Source organism: Lutra lutra, chromosome 6 (genome assembly GCF_902655055.1).
Source record: "Lutra lutra chromosome 6, mLutLut1.2, whole genome shotgun sequence".
Lineage (NCBI taxonomy): Eukaryota > Metazoa > Chordata > Mammalia > Carnivora > Mustelidae > Lutra > Lutra lutra.
In genome coordinates this window covers 138,979,976-139,004,826 of record NC_062283.1, presented here as the reverse complement: position 1 = coordinate 139,004,826, position 24,851 = coordinate 138,979,976, and the positions used below count along the sequence as shown (strand labels likewise).

The 24,851-nt window shown below is 41.7% G+C and overlaps 1 protein-coding gene across 2 annotated transcripts in view; it reads right to left on the bottom strand.

Annotated features, from left to right (window-relative positions):
• Positions 1-24,851, bottom strand: part of ESR1 (estrogen receptor 1) — a 403,080-nt gene that overhangs the window by 304,485 nt on the left and 73,744 nt on the right. The gene's annotated exons all lie outside the window — the stretch shown is intronic.

Here is a 24,851-nt window from a genome sequence, read left to right as displayed (position 1 = left end):
TAGAGGGCATTATCCAGATTGGGCCTGAATTCACTTTGGTTCAAACAGTCCAATCGAATTTGGAGGAGGGCATTTGCGCGCACGCGCATACACACACACACACACACACACACACTGCACACACACTTAGTAATCAACCAAGAACCTTGCCCAGTTTCAGAACCAGCCTTAGCCAAATGGTAAAAAAGGAGATTTGTGCATGTCGAACCTTTTCAGGTCTTTCTTCCTATTTTATTACCATCCTCATCTGGATAATTGGTTCCGTCCCACTCCCCCTGAGCACCCAGGACCTCCGTGCTAGTCAATGCTTATCATTTTTCCCAACCCCTTCAACTACAAACACACTGTCTCAAGGAAGTTACATACTTGTGAGCACTCCAGGGAATGACTCACTCATTCAATTGGCTCAAAAGCATATATCAGTAATATAATGCTATGTCAAATACATCTCAATTTTAAAAATGTTGATTCCTTGCTATTTGCCAGGATCATTTCTAAGTGTTGGACACTATCTTAGTTAGCTCAGGCTGCCATAACAAAATACCGTAGATTAAATGGCTTAAAAAGACATTTATGTTCTTACCGTTCTGGAAACTGGAAGTCTGAGATAAGGGTGTCTGCATGATCAGACTCTATTGAGGGCTCGTGTCCAGGCTTTCAGACAGCTGCCTTCTCCCTGTGTCCTCACAGAGCAGATGGAGTGCTCTCTTCTTCTTATAAGACCACAGTCCTATTGGATTAAGACTCTACCCTTATAACCTTATTCAACCTTAATTACCCTCCAAATATCCTAATTCCATTTTTTTTAAGTTTAATGTATTTTAATAGCAAACTTACAGGAACAGCACAGAAGACAGACAACATTAAAAACATGTACTTGCATGTAGGACAACTCAGAAAAGTATAGCAAATGGATGGATCTACTGTATGATAAAAATGCTACAAACACCATTTAGTTGCCGTCAGTAAGAAATTTACTTATTTTTTAAAAAATCCAAATGCTGGTATTGTCCAGACACAGTAAACTTGGAGGTTAGGGCTTCCTCATATGAATTTTAGAGAGACCTAATTCTGTCCACAGCAGCCACCCAAATATAAGCCAAATGAATATCTCTGCCCTCACAGAACTTAACCTCTCAGAGTTTAGTGTTTAGTTCTAGTTAATGATCCTTCCTACTCTGCCATTTCCAAAAGCATCTCTGCCTCTCTACTCAAGTACTGATACTCCTCCAGATTCAGGCCCTCGGCCCTCCTGTCTGCCCTGTACTCCTTCCCCTGGATGATCTCAACCACTCCCAGGATTTTAGGTTCCCTCTGTACATTGAAGACTTAAAAATAGATATCTCCACCCAAAATCTCTTTGCTGACTAGGACAGCCACATTTCTAGATACCTGTTAGACATTTTTACTTGCATTTTCATTCATTCAATAAGTATTTATTGAACACCTACTACGGATGGGCCATTTGAGGTTTAACTTGGCCAAAATTAACTTATTTTTCCCCAGACCTACTCTACATTCTGTCTACTAGCTCAGCAAATAGCATTGCTGTTCATGTAACTGTGTAACATGGCAAAAAAATCCAGTCTGCAGCCCTAACATATTTTTTTCACTCCCAAATTTGACCCATCACAAATCTTTCCTTCCATCTCCCTGACTGCTCTACTCTCTTTTCTCATCCTTGTTATTGTTTTCAGGCCATTCTCTTCTCTCCCAAGCTGTGCCACTAACCTTTCCCTTTCACTGTCCATTCTCCACACTGCAAGAAGAGTAATCTTCCTCAACAGTAAAAGAACTTGAATCATTTTTCTCATTTTTCCAGATTCCGCACCCATTTTAGCATAGGTATTTTGCTCCTGCCATATCGAATTCCTTTCAAGTTCTAACCCTCTGGATTCTAAGTCTAAATGGTCACAGTGTGGTTTACTCTATCGGGAATCTTCTTCCCATTCTTTCACCAGACTTACTCCTGTCCATCCTCCAAGTCTCCCTTGAGACATCTACAGCTACCAGAATCAAGGACCAAGTCCTTGATCTCCTTGATTTCCTAATGGGTGCTTCTCCTGTAAATGCACATAGCTCCCTAAACATCTTCAGTTATAGCCCTTATCATGCTCTTGGAATTTCCTGTGTGTTTCTCTGTATCCTCTCTTTTTCCAAGTCATGGGTCCATTGCCTAGTATAATGCCTGATGTGTAGTTGACCCCCAATAAACATTGTTTGAAAAATGAATGCTGGGGCGCCTGGGTGGCTCAGTGGGTTAAAGCCTCTGCCTTCGGCTCAGGTCATGATCTCAGGGTCCCGGGATCGAGCCCCATGTGGGGCTCTCTGCTCAGTGGGGAGCCTGCTTCCCCCTCTCTCTCTCTCTCTCTGCCTGCCTCTCTGCCTACTTGTGATCTCTCTCTCTCTCTGTCAAATAAATAAATAAAATCTTTTAAAAAAAGAAAAGAAAAGAAAAATGAGTGCTTACACCCCTCAAATATCACATTTGCATTGTTAACTGATTTCCTCAATAACACAAAAGGAATGGATATAATGGCTAGACTTTAGAATGAGAGCTTAGGGGAAAGTTTAGAAGCAGATTCCTATTTCCTAAATAAATATGATTTCTTATCACATAACAAACAGGCCATTAGAATTGATGGTCCCTTTATGGATTATCAAGCCCAATCTCTCCATTATATTTACAAGGAAACCATGACCCAAAAGACATAGGAGACTTGCAAAAGGTCGTATGGTTAGGGGAACTGGACCAGTACTTGGGCCTTCAAATTTAGGATACATCATGCTTTCTACCCAATCCCAGCAGCTCCGGGTGAATACTGCCTTGTTTCCTCTCTTAGCGTGGGTCATGATTAGGATAAATCAAATTGAGACATAAACTTCGTGGCTTAGTAGGCTATTCTTAGAGTCTTAGAAATTCCCAATTCTTTGGAAAACATAAGACTGCTTCCACGTTCCCAAATCACTGGTAAAGAAATGTGGAGAAGGATTTAAGAAAATGAGTTAAAAACATTGAAACAAGTAGTGGTCAGAGAAATAACTTGCCTTATAACATGAAGAAATGAGTTATGCAATTCCCATCCATTACTCCTCAGAAAAGAGTTCATTTAGATCTGACTCTTAGGACAACAGCATTTGAATCAAACTTTCCAGCTAAAAACAAAACAAAAAACAAACAAACGAACAAAAAACTTTAAATCCTTCTTGTATCTGCTAAATTGTACAAACTTGCAAATTATAGTACCTTTAACCAAAAAAATTCATTGTTTTGGTATAGTTCAATTTTCAAGAGAATCCAATTTGAAAGACTTAAAAAATCTTCCCATTTTGCTATGGTAATTGTCAAGAAAACCGTTTTATGATCAAAACGTGCTAGCCTTCCTAAAAACCATAGCCTCTTAAAAGAACTGGAAAGATTATTGGGACTCACATTATAAACACTCAGATTCAGAAAACTTTAGTGGCAAACTTTTGGCCAATTCTTGAGGAAAGACATTATTTTCAGTGAAATTTGCCAACAGCCTTTTTCACTATAAAGACAAAGAAAGAATAATTCTATAGATTTTTATGCCGTATGTTAATGTTTGTAATGTTGTACAAACAGCAATTTCCCCCTTTTCTCCACCTTGCCTTTCCCCTCAATCTTTTGTCCTTAATACATCTCTACCCTTCCTTACCCGCTGGTAAGCCTCTCTCTTCTCTGAAGTGTTTGTGAGCCAGCCCTAATCAATGTGGGTCACCCCACTGAGACCCAGAATCCTAACGTTAAAAAAGATGTCTGCCTAGCCAACCTGTTCTCTCTTACATATGTGTCCTCAACTCCCTTAGCTTCCTTTTCAGCAGCCCCATCACTGACCTCAACACAAACATCCCAGGGCCCTTCGTGGATATCGGTGGGGTTCAAGATGAACAAGAGTTCATCAAGGCTTCAAGTTCTAGATGAACACCTCCCTCACCCTCCCAACTCCCCATCCCATCAAAACTCGTGTTTGCTCAGTTTAAAGAAATACATCTGATTGTACTAATTTCCATTCTTACCTGACATGCAGGTATTGAATTTTAAAAAAGGAAATCTTACTAAACCGAAAAAATCTCTACTTGTGGAAGCACGGAAGCTTGAAAAGAAATGCATAGAGCCTGGGAGGAGGTATCTGTATGTGAAGTTTGTCCTGTGCCAGTCTTTCTCAAGAGGTTTGAAAAACTCAAAAGGGAAAGGAGCTATAGCAAACCATCCCTCAGTTAACCCCTGGAGTGCTGTAGTAAAGACATCCTGCTCTTCCTCCCAGGGACAGTCTTCATTCTTGCATAAGCAATTGATCATCTAATATAAACAACACAACCAGTGCTGGGGCCACGTTAGGGCTCTGATGGGTATGCTGCAGAGCAGTCCAATCAGAGAGACTCACCATTTTCCCAAAGGGCAACTGAAGGTGAGACCATTCCAAATACCTAGGATTTCACCCCTCCCTGCATTGTGATGCTAGAGACGGAGGAACACAAAAGCAATAAAAGTGTGTTCTAGGTGCCTGTGTCAAATGTCTCAAAAGTTTAAGCCTGATAGTCCCTTTCCCACAGGCTTTTCTTTTCATGAAAAATGGGATCTCGGACTCTTCTTGATGTGATAATGTTATCTTTTTCAGAGCCGGCATAAGAATGATGGAACTAAATACAGTTTTGCTCATGAATCTAGACATGCTTATTCTTGAAAGTAAATGCTGCATTCCTTTTAGTGAATGTTTCCCAATCAGCCCAAATTCACCCTTCACTATCATGTACTTAACAGGCTCTTCCATCTCTGCCCCCAGACAGACCCACTTCCTGTTTTGGGTAATCTAGTGTTTGTTGAGTGGTCGGGAGCCCGTGCAACCTTGGTTTTATATTCTTCACATCATTTAAAGGAATTTGCATAGAAACTCTGAACCAGAACTTCCTGAGTCTCAGCCTGAACCACGTGGGAGCCTCGCTCATAGTGGCCTCGACTCCAGGTTTCATCATCTGTCTCCCCATCCTGTACGTGAGGAGGAAAGACGTTGGCAAAGGAAACCAGATTGTCTCAACCTCTCTGTTAGCTGAGTTGGTGGTGAGGATTATTTCTGTTCCCTCCCAGCTAGAGCAGTATGAACAAGACCACCAATTTTGGTGATTTTGATCAGATCTGTAGGACGACAACCAAAACATCACAAAAGGAGAGTTGATTTCTTTACTGATCTCTCTAAAGCTCACCAGAGGCCTCAGGTAAATCTAGGTGGTTGTTAACTGAGCATCTCTCCTTTGCTTCACAGATATTACTTCACTTTGACACTTTAAGCATAAAATGTGGTTTCTGTTGTAAACGGCCCAAGTTATTTTTAAAGACATCTTGAAAAGATTTCTTCTCACCTCTGCATGCCACTCACCAATTTCCCCTTTGGAGGCAAAGGATGTTAACAGTTTTGTTTTCTTTTCTTTCGATTAGAGGGGGAAGGGGTAAAAGGAAAAAGGGGGAGAGAATCTCAACCAGGCTCCATGCACAGCACAGACCCAGTGCAGGGCTCAGTCTCACATACCTGAGATCATGACCTGAGCTGAAATCAGAGTCAGATGCTTAACCAACTGAACCACCCAGGCACCCTGAATGTTAACAGTTTTTAGAAGTTTCCTTCCAGAGATGGTTCATGCAGATAGAAGAACACACACACACACACACACACACTCTTCTACATTCTTTAAAAAAAAAAAAAAAACAAACAAATAGTAGCATATATCCTGTTTTGTGTCATGGCTTTTGTTTTTGTTTTGTTTTGTTTTTTAAGATTTTATTTATTTGTTTATTTGACAGAAGGAGACACGGCGAGAGAGGGAACACAGGCATGGAGAGTGGGAGACAGAGAAGGAGGCTTCCTGCCGATCAACGGAGCCCAACACAGGGCTTGAACCCAGGACTCTGGGATCATGACCTGAGCCAAAGGCAGATGCTTAGCTGAGTGAGCCACCCAGGCATCCCATGTTTTCTTTAATAATATATCTTGGACAGCTTTCTATTTTGTTACATACACATCCTCCTCTTTTTCATGAATGCATGGTATTCTATTGCATGGAAGAAACATAATTTATTTTACCAGCTCCCCATTAATGGCAATTAAGTTTGCCCCAGTCTTTTTCCATGATCAACAATTCTACAATTAGTCAATCCTCACGGATGTCAATATGTACAATATCTAGTTTAGCAGATGTTGCCCAAATACCCTCTCTAGCGGCTGCACAGTTTGGACCTGCACGCCCTCACAAATATGGCGGATCTTTGAACTTTTTGATCTTTCTCAAAATAGTATCTCCATGCAGTTTCAACTTGCACTTTCTAACAATCAGTGAGGCTGGACCTCTTTTCACATGTTTTAGTATGAATGCTATCTCTACCACCTAGAGGTTGGGTGAATTTGAACCAATTAAAGTCTACGATCCATAAAGTTGGGATAATTCCTACCTCAAAATGTTGTCGCAAAGATTAAATGCAATGACAGAGGAAAGGCATGTTCTACTTGTTCATTTTCACCATTATTTTTCCAGTAAACAATGACTGGGACCCCAGAAGCACAAGCTAATAATGCATTAAAGGTAATGGAAAGTGTGATAAAGGCCAGAGCTGTGTGGCCCAAAGGTTTCAGATGAAATAAAGAGCTGTTGTTGAAGGCCTGCTTACTGCTTCCAAAATGACAGTTTGCTTAACACAACATCATTGAAATTCAGTACAAATCACGACTGTTTCCCTGAGGATAAAAAATAACCACGCATAGTGGCACCTTAGGTGTGGAGGAGAACATTAACACCAGAAACAAGCTATGTAAACTTGAAAAACAGAAACTCACTTATGAAACCAGTGTGTTTTTGGAATGAATTGTTGAAATGCCAGTTCTTACTCTTTTACAATGTTTTCAGACCCATTGCAAACCACCTCCTATTGCTCCCACTGAGGCATTGTACAGTGCAGGTAAATATCCATCGTCAGATTTGAAACCTCTGTAAATAAGTGGAAGATTGTTGATAGATCTGAGGCTGTCATCTCAGGATGACAGGCTTCCATAAAAATAAAAAATATTTTGAAGCAGACCGACAATATGAGGAGTTAAGATGCTTTGATATACAACGAAAATGCTTGGCACTCAAATGGCAAATGTAATTTAGAATCCCTCTATGCACAAAGTTCTCAGTAAAGTTGAAACCACAAACCACCCAATTTTCCTTAGTTATATCTTTTAGTCTTTCCATTTGTAACATATTAATAAATACGACCACTAGATTTGGGGACTGGGTTCTAATAAGAGATAGGAAGACAATAATGGTGACCATCAATGTCTTTTTCATGGAAAGAAGAGGTTTTATATTTATGATTAATTTGTCATCGTTTACAAAAAAATCCAAATAGTTGCTTTTATATTAGAAGGAAACCCAGATGTCCTGTATGTATAAGTTTTCTGATCTGTAGCATAAATATCACAGAGGTTTTATACTGAGACTCCTTTCCACAATTAAATATACTCCATGTCAGATTTTTAGAAATCCGTTAAGAGAAAATTAAATAGCCTATCATTAAAGATAATATCCTCTTCCCCTAATATTTCTTAAAATGTGTTTCTACATTGCAAGTACATAGATCTAAGATGAACAACTTGAACAAGCAGATTCAATCCTCCATGAGGAGTGGGTAGGTAGGCCATCTACTACTACAGGATCTGTCACTTTGAAACACACGTATTGTTGTAGTGCTGTGTTCCTTTGGGATCCTGCTGGGCCCTTATCATATTGCCTGGCACATATTCATACTCAGTAAATATATGGAAAGAGAATGAAAAAATGAATGAATGAATGAATGAATGAAAAAATGTATGTATGAATGAATAAAAAATGAATGAAATTACCCATATTTATTATTTAGCTTCATGTAGATAAAGGGTTTCTGTGACACTTTGCCTGTCGTTCTGAATCATATAACACAGGTGTTTATTACTATCTGAAATAGTGAGCGATACCCCTTCCTCAAGATGTATAGGCAGGAAATACATGTTCTGATCAGCAGATGCCCTGAAACCCACATAGGTCCAAGGGTCCCAGCCCTGACAAAATAGGCTCTTTCTGGTAGTACACTAAGTGTCCCCTAAAACTCTTGAGTACCAACTCCCTTCACAGCATGGGCTTCTCCTAACAATCCCTGGGAACTCTGTAATGATGTGGCCCAGTGGCCACAGATTGACCCCACATTGACAAAGTCAAGACATATGAATAGAATGGCTCTGATGGCTCCTAACCCCATACACTCAAGAGCAGGCCAACTAGCTTGGAGGTGCTTTCTCTACCGATGACTGGATGCAACCATTCTACTCCATCACCACGAACTCCTCACGACCATTAAGAGCATTTACTGCCTATGTAGGTATTTTGGGGAAATCTCATGACATTTACTTTATACAGTCTTAAGTTATAAGGTTATACTTAGGTTATAAGGTTAATTTGCTACATAATATTATAAACTCTTTGAAGGTGCAGACTAAGTTCGGGAATCAGTTCAGGATGACATAATGGAGACTCCTGATGGCAGAAAGATGAGCCTCATTATTTTAGTCTTTTTATTAACTGAATTAAGTGTTTTGATGGTCAGTAGGTTAAAGAAGCTGAACCAAGATTTTTGGTCAAATATTGATATACAAACAGAATGTTAAAATGGAGCCATTGTGTTGCAATGTTGGGCTGAGATCCCTAAATAGTATATCGCACAATCAAAGTAACATCAAAGGCCACCACATGGCATTTGGGGGGCGAGGGGTGAAGCAAAGGGTAGCATGGGGGGTTTCACTCTCCTTTCACACATCAAGAGTATACAGGGATCAGGAGTTGGAGAATTAGAGGATTTTCAGAGAAAGCTGTTTGCTGTCTATCACCTCCACCTGGGATGGAAGAGGTAGGACATGCCCATGTTCACTTTAAGCCCTGGAAAGGGGGTCTCAATACATCTCCTGGGAAAACTCGGTAAGTGTCTGCTGAGAACAGACAGACACACTGATCCACCTGGAAATCTCAAGGACAAAACAACCTGGCCCACTACTCTGACAGCAAGCAGGAGGGATGGCTGTGCTGGGATTGGTCTATGCTCACAAAGTTGGTGGAAGCAAAGGATGGAGCTGATGATGGCCACGGCCAGAAAGAACTAATGTAGGTTGGATCTGGATTCAGCCTAAGGGGGCAGCCCGAAGGGGATGGGAGGTGCCTTGTTGATTCCGAGGCTGAGGAGGGACCATCCATAACCAGCCAGAGGATGTGATATTACCCGTGCAGGGATCCATGAGTGGAAGATTCCCAGAGCTGGGGTACAGAGGGTATAGCTAAAGCACCCATGAGTAAGTTCCTAACACGTGCCAGACCTAGAAAGCATGACACCACCTCACCGTGTTTCATCTCCCTTTCCTCTGAGCTGGACCAGCCATTCTAACCCCGCAGGAATGAAACATTTAGCTAGCAAGATGCACAAAGAGAAACAAATGTGAGAGAAGGAAAAAGAAGCCAACTGCCCTTTCAGCTGCTGCAAGCAGCAAGCTTGTTTGAGGCCTGAACAGGGGAAGGGGAGGAGATGTGACAGTAAATGAAACTCACATGGTTTGATATTTACATTGGACTGGTTATATTAATTAGTGACTAGAGGTCCTTTATTACTTGGAAGTGACCAGAAAGTCTTGAGATTTGCTTTGCATTTCATCCAGGGAAACAACCAGCCCCACAGAACAAATTTAAAGGCACAGTGAATACTCCCTTCTTATATTCCACAAGACCTGCTTTTCGGCATAATGGTCACATTTATGTTCCTTCAAGGAATCCAGGCCTCTCACGCACCCTTCCCCCTACTGCCTTCAATAAATAGAACAAATGGATTCCGTAACTGGTGGTTGAGATCAGTTGGAGTGAAATTTGTGAAGCCAAGGAAGTCAACATATCTGCTCTTTCTTTTCAAGGACACACTAATGCCCATCAGAATAAAATGCCTCCATAATTCTTCATTTGTCGAACTCTAGATTTTTTAAATTAGTCAACAAAAGGCCCTCCAAGAGGTTTTGTGTATACCCTTGTATGAAGAGGTTTTGACCCTTGTATAAAGCCAAATGTCTCCTTAAGCAACATTTGTATGTATAAATGGTTGTTTGTTGGTGGTGTTGTTTAAAAACACAAAACTTAGGGGGAAACGGGGCATGTTTTTTCATTAACGGCTCCCTAAATCAAGTCCAGCAAAGATGAAATGAAGAAAGGGTATATTCAGTTTCCAGAACACCAGGCCCCAGCAGGTCCACTCCCAAGACAGTCCCTCCTCAGCACAGCTCCCTGCCCTGCAGCGTGCCGGGAACTGGATCAAGGGCAGAAAAGGCAGCCTCCTACTGGAGGGTGGGCAGGAGAGTCAGGCACGCAGGACTTGTGAAGAACATCTGACTTTGTGGGCTGGTCCTGGCTCCACCAGAATCAGGAAAATTCTCTCAGGAAATAGACCATGAGCAGCCACTTCTGCAGCAGCTGTTATAAGCAAGCAGGCTTCTAACTTGAAAATTCTGTCAAATCGGGAGTACCGTGAGCACGGCGCCAGGAGAAGCCAGGACAACAGACTTGTGAGGGCTAGACGGGACCTTGGAGGTCATCCAGGTCAACCGGCCACAGTCTTCCTGTACTGCCCACTCACACAGAGGGTAAGGTTCACAAAGGCTTGAACGTCCCTCTGTCCCCTCCTGGATTCTCTGTAATCCTTCCCGCACCAAGATTCTCCTCCCAAGAAAAGGACATCATAGGGGAATAACCCCTTTGCACAAAGCACACGGACATCATTTGACAACAGAGTACTTAAATCATACCATCCTGGCAAGTCTCTTTCCACAGGTCCGTCACGGGGTACAGCCCGTGACTGCTTCGCTGTGTATAAACCGCACTCCTTACCAATGGACGAAATCCGTGTCTAGTATCACTTCCCAGGAAGCCTCATCCTTCCCCGAAACAGCCCTCTAGCTTTGCTCTTTCTGAGGATCTTCCAAAATTTGCCCTTCTGAGATTTTTACCTTCTCAACAAAAGTCTCGGCTTCTCAGGGTATGGGAGATAGGGATATTGAGGAAAATGATCACTCTGAGATGTTAAGCGGCTGTCCCAGGATCAATTGTATAACTAAAGAAGTGTACCCTTAAGCCGCCATGTTTCTCAAAGTATGGCCCCAAGCAGCTGCATCCATATCATCTGGGAATGGATAGAAATGCAAATTCTGGGCATAGATGATTCTTTCCCTTCCTCCCTTTCCATATCTCAGTTCCAATGTCATCTCCCCATGACCATTCCAAGTCAAGTGCTCCCCCATGCCCCCTCTCCATTCCCATGTCCCACTGTCCTGTCATTACGATGTTTTCTGCCTCAAACACGTTTCTATCCTGGTCATTGTAATGGTTGATTTGACATGTTAACTTGGCAAGCCTGTAGTATCCAGTTATTCAATCAAACACTAGTCTAGGTGTTTCTGTGAACATATTCTGTAGATAATGTTAACCTCTACCATCAGTTGACTTTAAGTTGCCTTCCATAATGTGGTTGGGCCTCATCCTATCAGCTGAAGGCCTTCATAGCAAACACTGAGGTTTCCCAGAGAAGGAGAAATTCAGCCTAAAGACTGCAGCATGAACTCCTGCCTGAGTTTCCAGCCTGCCAACCTACCCTACAAATTTCAGATTTGCCAGCCACCACAAATGCATGAGTCAATTAATAAATATTACTGAAGCACGAAAAGCATAGGTTTGAGGTGAGGGGCACTCAGAAGGAACTTTTTTTTTTTAAGATTTTATTTATTCATTAGAGAAAAGGTGAACGAGAGGAAAAGCACAAGTGGGGGGCGTTGGAGGAAGAGGGAGAGGGAAAAGCAGACTCCCCACTGAGCAGGGAGTCTGATGTGGGGTTCCATCCCAGGGTTCTGGGATCACGACCTGAGCCAAAGACAGACGCCCATTCGAATGGGTCACCCAGGCACCCAATGAAGGAAAATTCTAGAAAAAGAAGCTAGTATATGCAAAAGCTTTTTGGTGGGGAAGATAATATGTTAGAAAGGAATTCTTTAAAGAACCTTAAAAAGTTTCAGAAACTGGAAACCAATAAGGGAAGTGACAGTGGCCATAGTGATTATACCATGTAGCCTAAGAAGAGCCATGGCAAGGGGTCCATCTTCAACCCAGGAGCAACAGACCAGCCACAGACTTAGGACTGAGAAAGGTATGTCTTACAGCACTGAGTCACGCATTGGCCTGACTCAACCTTGAAACCTTGTCACTCATTCTCTGATCTTAGCACATGAGGAAATAAACACTAATTTTTAGATTACAGGCAATCATAATTCCTTTGATGGAAGAATAGTATAAATGAGACCAATTAAGGAAAACAAAAAGCATTTTCTCCTGTTACTCAAGGTGACAGAGTTCTTTGATGAGTGTTTTATTTTTACTTTTATTAAAATTTTATTTATTTATTTGACAGAGAGAGAGCACATGAGCAGAAGGAGCGGCAGGCAGAGGGAAAGGGAGAAACAGACTCCCCACTGAGCAGGACAACACAGGACTTGATCCCAGGACCCAGGGATCATGACCTGAGCTGAAGGCAGATGCTTAACCAACTGAGCCACCCAGGCACCCCTGATAGAGTGTTTCTATATTTTAAAATATATATGTTTTCTCAAAGCTGAGATAATGTGAGCAACAAAATTAAGGAGTATGACATTACAACGCAAAGTATAAAATAAATATCCACGAATCTATATTGATATAAAAAAGTGATTAAACTGGGGCACCTGGGTCGCTCAGTGGTTAAGCATCTGCCTTCGGCTCAGGTCATGATCCCAGGGCCCAGGGATCAAGCCCCGCTTCAGGCTCCCTGCTCAGTGGGGAGAGCCTGCTTCTCCTTCTGACCTCTCCCCTCTCATACTCTCTCTCTCAAATAAATAAGTAAAAATAAAATCTTTTTTTAAAAGAACCAATAAATCAAGCTGGTAATATATATCTTTGATATGATGTAATGAGAATGCCATTTGACCTCTGCTGTCTTCCTCCCAAAAAAGCCATGAGAAAAACATCAGACAATTACCAACTGAAGTACATTCTACAAAACACCTGCCAATACTCCTCAAAACTGTCAAGGTCATTAAAAACAAGGACAGTCTGACAAACGGTCACAGCCAGGAAACATAACAAATTGTCATATGGCATTCTGGATGCTAGACTAGAAAGAGGACATTAGGTAAAAAGTAAGGAAATTGTTACAAAATATGGGCTTTTGTTAGTAATAATGGATCAGTATTGGTTCCCCACTTGCAATAAAGACACAGTTCTAACACAACATCTTACTAGGAGTGGAATCTGGATGTGGAGGATATTGCAAAGCTCTCCATCTTCACAATGTTGCTATAAATCTAAAAATGTTCTAAAATTAAAAGTTCCTTTAAATACACACACACACACACACACACACACACACACACACAACTTCTGTGAAAACTGAAATTATTTTCTAAAGGGACACATGTGGAATTTCTGACACCCCTTTTCTGTTAGATGACTTTGGAATCAACTCAAGTGGGTTACTGTCTATACCCATGGCTTATGGGATTCCTACAGCCACTAGAGGGTTTCCTCTGCCTGTTTTTCCCTGCACAGACCCATGATATTTGAAAGCCTGGCTCCTGGCCACAAATTGCCCATCCTTTTCCAGCGGCAGAGCACCTGCATCTCCCCAGCACAGGGAGAGGTCCCTCAAGGGCATGGCCCTTCTACCCGGCACACACAGCAAAGGTGTTTGGTTTGGGGAGCAGATCAGAGCTGGAGGACAGCCACCACTTGCCCCCACAGCCCAGCACAAGCTGCCACACAAGTTGCGGCAGTGGCCTCAGGGGATGCATGATGTCTTTTAGGCGGCTGCTGGGTGACATGAAGGCCAGGAAGCTGGAGCGGGGAAGCCCAGCTGTGCTACAATGAAACTCACATAAACACACCACTGGCTCGTGAACCTCAGCTATCATATAAAATAAGGTTAAGTTCAGGGGCGCCTGGGTGGCTCAGTGGGTTAAGCCGCTGCCTTTGGCTCAGGTCATGATCTCAGGGTCCTGGGATCGAGGCCCACATCGGGCTCTCTGCTCAGCAGGGACCCTGCTTCCCTCTCTCTCTCTCTCTGCCTGCCTCTCCGTCTGCTTGTGATCTCTCTCTGTCAAATAAATAAATAAAATCTTTAAAAAAATAAAATAAAATAAGGTTAAGTTCAATTTCAAATTTGAGTGAGTGGAGGTAAGGCATTGGGAAGGGCGTAGACAAGGTGGGGGATGGAGGTGTGCTTAATATTTTAGTTGACTTTGATTTACCCTTAATGTCTTTCCACATCGGCTCCGAACTTTGTGGGTTCACACATACACTTCTTGTGTTTAAGTAATTAGGTTCCTGGAGGGGAGCCCTAACATCAGGGTAGCTGGCTATATGGAATGCAGACAGGACAAGAGGGCGCAGATAAATGAGTACCTCACACACACATTTCTGGAGGGGAAGATGGAAGTACTTACCAAGAGTCTTACACATATTTATACTTTCAAAATCACTTACCTTAAAGAACTACTCTGGGGCGCCTGGGTGGCTCAGTGGGTTAAAGCCTCTGCCTTCGGCTCAGGTCATGATCCCAGGGTCCTGGGATCGAGCCCTGCATTGGGCTCTCTGCTCGGCAGGGAGCCTGCTTCCCTTCCTCTTTCTCTCTCTGCCTGCCTCTCTGCCTACTTGTGATCTCTCTGTGTCAAATAAATAAGTAAATAAAATCTTTAAAAAAAAAAAACTAATCTAAAGTAACAAAGAGATGTTCACTGAAGCATTGCTTACTAAACCCTTGAAAGTAAACTAAAACACCAAACATCTGCTAATGGGAAAAAGACTAATAAATCATTATCCATAAATAAGTTCAATTATAACGCTAAATATTAATACTACTTTCAAAAATAATTTGTCCAAAAGTAGACTTGCCATCTCATGTAAAGAAACCAGATTCTGGGCGCCTGGGTGGCTCAGTGGGTTAAGCCGCTGCCTTCGGCTCAGGTCATGATCTCAGGGTCCTGGGATCGAGGCCCGCATCGGGCTCTCTGCTCAGCGGGGAGCCTGCTTCCCTCTCTCTCTCTCTCTGCCTGCCTCTCTGCCTACTTGTGATCTCTCTCTGTCAAATAAATAAATAAAAATCTTTAAATTAAAAAAAAAAAAAAGAAACCAGATTCTATGGGGTGCCTGGGTGGCTCAGTGGGTTAAAGCCTCTGCCCTCAGCTCAGGTCATGATCCCAGGGTCCTGGGATCGAGCCCCACATCGGGCTCTCTGCTCAGCAGGGAGCCTGCTTCCCCCTCTCTCTCTGCCTGCCTCTCTGCCTCCTTGTGATCTGTCAAATAAATAAAATATTTAAAAAAACAAAAAGAAAGAAAGAAAGAAAGAAACTAGATTCTAAAAATACCTGGTATGTTTGCCTCGTTGTAGTTTTTAGTATTTTCCACATGAACTTACAGGACTTTCATAAATAAAAAGAAAACAGCAACTGATAAGCTTCCTCCTTTTATTTTTTAATATCCCAAGAAAGAAGGATGCAGAATCAGATCTAAGTTCTAGCTCCCAGCGTTTGTTGGTTGACCTTTCGTCAGCAAACTTGGAAGTCCTCATTTTTAAAACAAAAGATTTGAGCCCAACAATCCAAGCTCCGAACTTTTCATAATTCCATGATTTCCATGACTATAATGTACATTTCCATAGCTTATTACAGCTAACAAAGAACTTTGCCCAAATATTTCTCATCTTTCAGAATTTTAGTTATTAAGGGTTGCCTGGGTGGTTCAGTCATTAAGCATCTGCCTTTAGCTCATGTCATGATCCTGGGGTCCTGGGATCGAGCCCCACATCAGGCTTCCTGCTCAGTGGGGAGTCTGCTTCTCCCTCTCCCATTCCCCCTTGTGTTCCCTCTCTCACGCTCTCTCTCTCTTTCTGTCAAATAAATAAGTAAATAAATAAAACAAACCTTATGTAAAAAAGAATTTATTATCTCTTTAGTACCACTTACCTCTGCTTCTTACTCTCCTACAAAAAAAGCAGAGCTACAATAAAATCCATTATACCAGCTACTCTTAAGAGCTCTGCTGTTTCCACCCAGAATGTAATTTGGAAAATATATCCTATCCTGAAAATGTGTCTTTTGCGCAGTACTTTTTTAACAAATATTTGTCACTGTTTATTAGAAAGATATTTTATTCTGCTCCACTAAATGAAAACTTGGAGTCATTCTGACCTGTCTGGTACACAATTTGGGTGTGGAGCAGTTAGCAAATACGTGTTGCAAATAGATGGAAACATAAAGAAAAGAATGGAAACGGGAGAGGCAGGATTGCAGGAGAGAGAGCTCTCTAGGGTGGGTATCTGCATAAGACGATCCTGGTCTCCGTATCTTTGTCCTTTCCTACCTGTGCACCCTCACATAAATTACTACATCTCATGGACTCTCAGGGTCTCCTCCATAAGATTAAGGCATCATATTAGGATAATTTTCAAGGATCCCTCCACATCTAAAACTGTACTTTAAAAGAACTTTGGGAAAGAAAGGTAGAGTTTTAAAAGAAAAAAAAAAAAAGATTTAGTTTAGCTAGTATTTACACCCTACAACAACAACTTACAAGCCACTTATATTTAATAACTCTGTTAGATTTTGATTAAGAAACATGGAAAATAAAGAGACAATGTCTGGCTGGAAATTTCCATACTATGATTATGCAGACAAATTATCAAAAACACTATCAGGACTAGAGGGATCAGCCAGCTGACTGTGGGTCACTCCAAATGCTTTCCTGGGACATGCTGAGTGGACTGACAGTAACAACTCATGAAATCAACCTAGAACATAAGTCTAACCTATCACCTGATTTCTGCCCAAGGCTGGACGCTTCACCTTTTTGAAAGTCCAGAGAAACCCAATCGTCCAGTGGCTTTCAATCCTGGTGACATGTAAAAATCATAAGAGGAGCTTTTACCCAATATATGTGGTGCTCAGGCCGTACCAATGAAATCAGAACCTTGGGGGAGTTCGCTGCAGGTATTTTCTTCAGTATCGGAGCGATTTTAACATGCTGCCAGTGGAGTACTGCTGGATTAAATAATGAAACCTAGGAGGAAAAATAAGTGAGAAGTGGGGGCACCTGGGTGGCTCAGTGGGTTGGGCTTCTGCCTGCGGCTCAGGTCACGGTCTCAGGGTCCTGGGGTCAAGCCCTACATCGGGCTGGCTGCTCAGCGGGGAGCCTGCATCCCCCCACTCTCTGCCTGCCTCTGCCTACTTGTGATCTCTGTCTGTCAAATAAATAAATAAAATCTTAAAAAAAAAAAAAGAAGTGAGAAGTGCTCAAAAGAAAAGGACAGTCTTTTCTTAGCAACGCACAGGTGCACAGGTTGCATTTACTATTCTACACTCTGCACTGTGCACAAAACAAGAAAAAAATGGGCTTAACCATGAGAATTTGTGTGGCCAAAAAGGGAAGGATTCAAAGGGATAGCAGCTGGCCTGTGACTTCCTGAGAAAAGTAGACACTTCCTTCAAAAATTAGGCTGGGCACTAATTCTGTCTCGGGTAGTTGAGAATCAAGAGGTAGAGTTCCTGGTTTTATACAGTGGAGCGCACATTCAGTCACTCACAGTCAGCTGTTGCCTCTGTGTTCACCATTCTGGCCTCCGCTGACCTCCTGGGCTTCCTGGTCCTCATGCGCCCATCCTTACGTTAACACCATTCTAACCACAACTCTTGGCTCTTTCCATCAGCAACATCCAACCTTCATGTCCAGGGAAACTCATCACTGCTAGTGTCACCTCTTCTCCCCAATTTCCACAGCCCTTTCCAATGGCCTTAGCAGAGATTTATTTGAAAAGAAAAAACTAACCCGAACCTCAGAGCTGGACACGCCCTCCTCTGGCTTCTTCTGCTCAAAGCTAGCTTCCACACAAGCCCAGAGTCACCTTTCTCAGATGCCATTCTCATCCTCAAAAAAACCATTTTGAAACTTCTTGTGTATCCGGCTGACTATCCGCTGGCTAGCCCATCCCATCAACCCAAATTTTTATGTCTCCCAGGACAACGGACTTTCTCCAATCAGTCCAGTCCATGGCCAGTCTTCTGAACACATTTTTTTCCCTGCATCTGTGTATGTGAGAATTTACTGCTATTTGTCCTGTAACCAACAGCCACCAGCACGGTATCTTACTAGTCTGTTCACTGAAGGGCAGAGAACAGGCAGCTTCTGCTTTGGATTTCTCACCAGAAACCTGCTGCAAGAACCACTGGCATTGCCCCCACAATTCTCTTCTGCACTGGACTGAATTCCTGGGACTCCTTTTCCTAGTATTTCAGTACTGTGGCTTCTGCCTGTTTGTCTGCCTTTTTTGGCTGGGATGTTGTTTATTTCCCCCAAACATTTCTCTGCTCTTCCGCTATGTTCTTCCGGCATCCAACTAGTGTCTCTGATTCCTGTGCCAGATCCATTATGGCCCGGCTTTTTCCCTTGAACTTGCATTACCTGTTCTTCCCTGCCTATGACGTCCTAAACCTTCCTACTTGTCAGTCAAATTGCCTATCCATCCCTCATCCTCTTCTCTCCACTTCCCTTCTCTGATTTAAGGACATCACGTGTTCCTCTGGTAACTGCCCTTCTGACCACAGCCCTGCTATCCAAATCTTAAAAATTCAGCACATCTTCTGATTAGACAGATCTCTAAAAATTCAGCACATCTTCTGATTAGACCAGATCTCTTCTCAGTATGCCCAGTCCTGGTACTCTCTGAGACCCAGCTCGAGCAGGCCTGGAACATCTGTCTCCTGTAAGAGATTTGGTTGTTCTTCCTCTACTTCTCTAAGTTATAACTCCGGGACTATATCGACTTGTTAGTATTTATCTCCATCAAAGAGCAGTTCTGTTGTTTTGGGTATGTCTGCTCTGTGGGACAAGTTGTTTTCCTTTTTAACATCTGCTTCTGTCCTAACTCTTCCTATGTCTATGTCTGCATTTCCCCCTTTCATAGAATCACCAGTCATATTGGATCAGGGTCCAAGCTAATGACCTTATTTCAACTTCATCAATCTATGTAAAGACGGTCTCTCCAAATAGGGTCACAGTCTTCGATACTATTGGTTAAGACTTTAATCCACCTTTTCGGGGGACACCATTCAAACCGTTATAGACTTTAAGAACCTGAAGGAAAAGGTTATTTCATAATCCAAGAAGCAACAGATTTGAGGTATAGTCAAATACAGGTGAGAATCGTTTAGGTAAGTTTGTGAAAGAAAGCTAGTACCAAGTCTTTACAATGTGTCCACTTTACAACCACTCAGAGCCTTTATGTTTGCAAACTGCCTGTCAGCCAGTCCTCTGGCACTGACATATGTCATTGACACTGTCCATCTGATAATAATGCAAAATCTGTAGTTGTTGGTTCACCAATTTGGGTTTTCCAGTTGGCAGAATTCAACGTGAAGTGTTCCCCAGCAGGAGGGTTACCATGCAGCAATCCCTACTCTCAGCCCTGTAGTCCCCAGGTCAGCTGCACTGATCTCGAAGCTCCTCCAAAGAGGACCTCTACCATAAATCCCCTGAAAAGTGTATCGTGTCTACTTGGTAAATAGTTGAAGAGTCTGCCACATATTTTTGCTAAACCCTGCCTTAGAAATTAAAACCAGGGGTGCCTGGGTGGCTCAGTCAGTTAAGCAACTGCCTTCAGCACAGGTCATGATCCTGGGGTCCATGGATGGAACCCCATGTGGGGCTTCTTGCTCAGCAGGGAGGCTGCTTCTCCCTCTCCCTCTGCCCCTCCCCCTGCCCGGGCTCTCTCATTCACTCACTCTCTCATTCACTCTATCCCTCCCTCCCTCACTCTCTCTCATACTGTCATATAAATATATAAACAAATAAAATCTTTTAAAAAACTAAAACCCAAAAAGAATCTGAGTCTAGTTTTTTTTTTTTTTTTTTTTTTTTGGCATGTACCCATGACCACACAACGGACAACTCCCCCCTTGCAATGGGATACAAAATTTTATTAGCAACTGTTCTTTTTATTAGTTTGATTGTGGGAGACACAGGAAAGTTCAGAGGGATTCAGACTGGTACATAAATTCAGTCCCCTTTCATGACACTGGGTTCATGTCACAGTGCCCCCAGTACAGCTGAGACCCCTACAGGTGCTTCACTCCCCGTTATTCCAAATCTCCCTTCCTCTCCAATTCAATAAATCAGCTGTTGCAAAACCTGGTTTCCCTTTGACCATGGTGGTGCACACTGCCCTGTGAAACACCCACATTCCTTGGTTTACCCTTAAAATCTCCATGTGGCACTTGTTACTAACAAAACCAAAGTTGAGGCTGGAGGTGGGAAGGTTGAGCTGTGCATTTCATTAGAAACATTGACCCTTTCCTTTTCAAAGCAACCTCCTGAGAAAAGCAGGGGAGTTTTGGTTTAGCAAAAGAAAATAATGGTCAAGCGCTGTATTGGCAAGTTCATTATTTAAACATACTCCACTCCAAGTAATTTCTTACTACCCGTAGTTTTTTGTCAGTTGTTTTCGTTTTGCTACAAAATAACACTTGCTAATTTTTTTTTAAATTTGAATACAGAAGTGCATAAAGTAAAAAGTGTAACATAAAAAGTAAAAGTCTCAGGGCACCTGGGTGGCTCAGTGGGTTAAAGCCTCTGCCTTCGGCTCAGGTCATGATCCCAGGGTCCTGGGATCAAGCCCCACATCGGGCTCCCTGCTCAGCAGGGAGCCTGCTTCCTTCTCTCTCTCCGCCTGCCTCTCTGACTACTTGTGATCTCTGTCAAATAAATAAATAAAATCTTTAAAAAAAAAAAAAAGTAAAAGTCTCTCCTGGCATTGCCCAATCCTGTTCCCCAGAGGCAATCACTGTTCAAAATTAAGCAAATACCTAAACATCTATACTTAGACGTTAGTTATACAGTTGCTTATTCAAAAAATAGAGCTTATTTGGCGTTTGCACCGTAACTTTTTTTTTCACTCCACATTGTATTATGAACTCTCTTTATGTCATTTCATGTTTCTTGAAAGAATACAATTTTATTTTTTGATCAACGGTGAAATAGTGACCAAAGGTTTAACTATGTGAACACGGATGGCTAGCCTGCCATGAGAAAGTCCAGCTTTTTTCCTTGAGCGGGACTGAATTTTCAACAGGTTATACTGGGGAAAGTGGAAACTTTAGAGTAAACCTGAGTGAACGGTATTTCCAGTGCCATGGACAAAGGTGGGGAATTTCATTACTTCCCCAAGTGCCCAATTTTTCGACTAAGAGAGGATAAACGCTTTCAATTACATGAAGTCCCATCAGGCAGACAACAATAGGCATGGACACAATTCTATAGCTCTTGAGCAATAAAAAGTGTATCATAAGATGGAGAACAGGACAAAGAGAAAGCCTCCGTAATAAGGTGGAGTGAGAATCGTTATCTGCAAAACGCTGCTGAAGCACATTAACTGGAAATTTTAAGCAAATAAGTTGTACACTATTTCTCAGTGATTTACAATACTTCTGTAGAAAATTCTAGTATAATCCATGCTGCTGGTGCATATCTGGCATATCTTACCCATTTAGGAGCTCTTTGCATTTCTACTTTTTTTTTTTTTTCCCCTCTGCTCGAACAGTTACTTTTTTTTGTCTTTTTCGGCTCAAAACCAACTGAAATAGTCAAACTAATCATCTCCAGACCTAATTTGAGGTACAGAGAGAGTTCTAGAGTCTTCATCTCTCTAATCTTCTTTTTCTTCCCATTATGACAGACTCTTTATTTAAAAAAGAAAAATAGACCTTGGGGCGCCTGGGTGGCTCAGTGGGTTAAAGCCTCTGCTTTCGGCTCAGGTTGTGATCCCAGGGTCCTGAGATCGAGCCCCACATCGGGCTCTCTGCTCAGCAGGGATCCTGCTTCCCCCTCTCTCTCTGCCTGCCCCTCTGCCTGCTTGTGATCTCTGCCTATCAAATAAATAAATAGAATCTTTAAAAAAAAAGGCCCAATCAGATTTATAACAAAATTACATAATTAACTAATCAATTATACCAAAAACACTTTGGTCTAGGATTCTAGTACTGCCTTAATTCTTCTTACCTTTGTATATATACAGACCTAATCATATCACCATCACCTCTTGAAAAGCAGCAGTTTTAGAATTCTTCATCAGGTGGTTTTTTTATTCATTTTTATTATTATTATTTTTAATCAGGTAGTTTTTTAAATAAAGATCTTATTTATTTATTTGGCAGAGAGAGAGCACAAGAAAGAACAAGTGGGGAAGTGGCAGAGGGAGAGGGAGAAGCAGGCTCCCCACCCCCAGATAGTTTAAATTTTAACCTTTTCCAGTTATTTTTATCAATTATATTTAATTATAAGTTATATCCAATTAAATATTACAGTTAAATTATATATTAGTTACAGTTATGTATCCATTATATTTAATAACTGGAGTGTCGTGAAAGTCAAAATTATGGGATGCCTGGGTGGCTCAGTCATTAAGCGTCTGCCTTCAGCTCGGGTCATGATCCCAGGGTCCGGGGATGAAGCTGAGTCAGGCTTCCTGCTCAACAGGGAGCCTGTTTCTCCTTCTTCTTCTGCCCCTCTCCCCCACTCCCATGCTCTCTCTCACTTTCTTTCCTAAATAAATAAATTTTTTTAAAAATCTTTAGAAAACAGTCAAAATAAAGCCTGGCTTTGTTAGTGATGACTACATTTTTAATGCTGCATAATAAATATTTCTAGAGTTTCTTACCCTAATTTAATAAATATTTATAACAAAATCTCTTCCAAGCAAAATAGTTTTTCCATTTTAATTGCATTAACATTTTTTCACTTTAGCTCTTAGGAAAGTGTAGCAAGTCTTATATAATATTTTCTTATAAATGAAATATTAAGCATGCATAATGCTGAAGTGACTTGATATGCAGCCACTAGAATATCACCACATAATTTAGACTCACAAACGACCTTAAGACAAAGAATTCCTTCCTTAGCTCAACTACCATTCTCAGGTCCCCACACCCCATTATTCCATCCAGGCTGATATAACCTGAGTTTGCTCGTTTCCCTTCGGTGCTTTTCTTCACAGCTCTTCCATATAATATCAGGTGATCATATGTTATTAAGATCTTCCTTTCCGGTTATTCAAAGGGGTCTTAAAAATCTCATTTTCTCTGAAGCTTATTGACTGATAGGAGTGAAAATACAAACACCCAACTTCCTATTTCACACCTTCACATGGGCATTTTACAGAAATATTATTCTGGATTGAATGTTTTGTTCCCCCAAAATGTATATGTTGAAGTTCTACCCCCCAGTGTGATGGTATTTGGAGATAGCACCTTTGGGAGGTAATTAGGGTTAGATGAAGTCGTAAGGGTAGTGTCCTCATGATGGGATTGGTGTCCTTATAAGAGAAAGGGACTTTCTCTAGGAGCACACCAAAAAGAGGTCATAGGAGGACAAAAGGAGAAAATCGCTGTCTGCAAGCTAGAAAGAGGGCCTCACCAAGAACCAAAGCCACCAGAATCTTGCTGGTGGACTCCCAGCCTCCTGAGAAATAAATGTCTACTGTTTAAGTCTCCCAGTCTATGGTCTTTTGTTAATAGCAGCCTGAGCTAAAATAAACCTCAAGCTTGATGTGTCCCAACTGAACATATAGGCTACTCTGCCTATCCCAATCTTTTTTCTTTTCAACGTTCTCTATGTCACTACATTTCCCCACATTCAATTACTTTCAAAATACAGAAATTCATTGTCCATTCAATCACCAAGCCTGTCAGTGACAGATCCTAAATGCCCCCTGTCCATTCCATTACTCATAATTTCAACTGCCATTATGATAATCCCTGGGAGAAATAAAGATGGTATCTATGTCACAGTGTTTGTTAAGAACTATGTACTGATGGGACTACTATTAGGATAAGTGCAGCTAAATGAATCAACCTGTTGGCTCGGGTTATTTGAGTTTGTCCCATTTAAATGTTGAAGAAAACCCACCCCTAAGAGTTTAAGTCTGGGTAATTTATTGAGTTGTCCCTTCTGATAACAATGAACCAAAATTCAACCAGCTCCGAGCAAAACTTCTAGTTGACAGATGTTTTCACAGTGCAATCATAAAAACAGAATGCTGCGTATACATTCCAGATTAACACAAAAATATTTCTGGGTGTCTAACTGACATGAATACTCAAATTGGCACTTTAAATGATTTCTTTACTGATTGGTTAAAACTCCTGGATTGGAGGAAAATTACCAAAGGTCAACTATCAAAGGTCTTTAATTCAAACTTCTCTTTCTCATTACAATATTAACCTTATTTTGTTGCCATTTCCAGTGTCTCTCTGGTCGGTGCCAAGACTTGATCCCTCCAATGACTTCACATCAACAGATGATCCTTTCTACTCAAGGAGGTTCATACATGTTTACTGCATTGGATTTGGCTGCTTCGCCTTTTGTAACTCCCCTATATATTCCCCAACTGACCAATACTAACCCATAGGTAGGGACAACTTTATGCCCCTATTCAGCGGGAAGAAGTTACAGAAGATGAGACCTTCCACCTTCAACAACCTTAAAGATTTAAGGGTCAAAATTGTTCAAGGGGAAAATGATGCGGGAGCAAAAGTCTAGCTGAAGACAAAACATAGGCTGACACTGCAATCTTCCCCTTCCCCCCACTCTTGGGTGGAACATGTGTGATGTTCTTCCAGGAATCTCCCAACTGTCTTAATGTTAATATCTTGCTAGAGGGGAAAACAATCGTA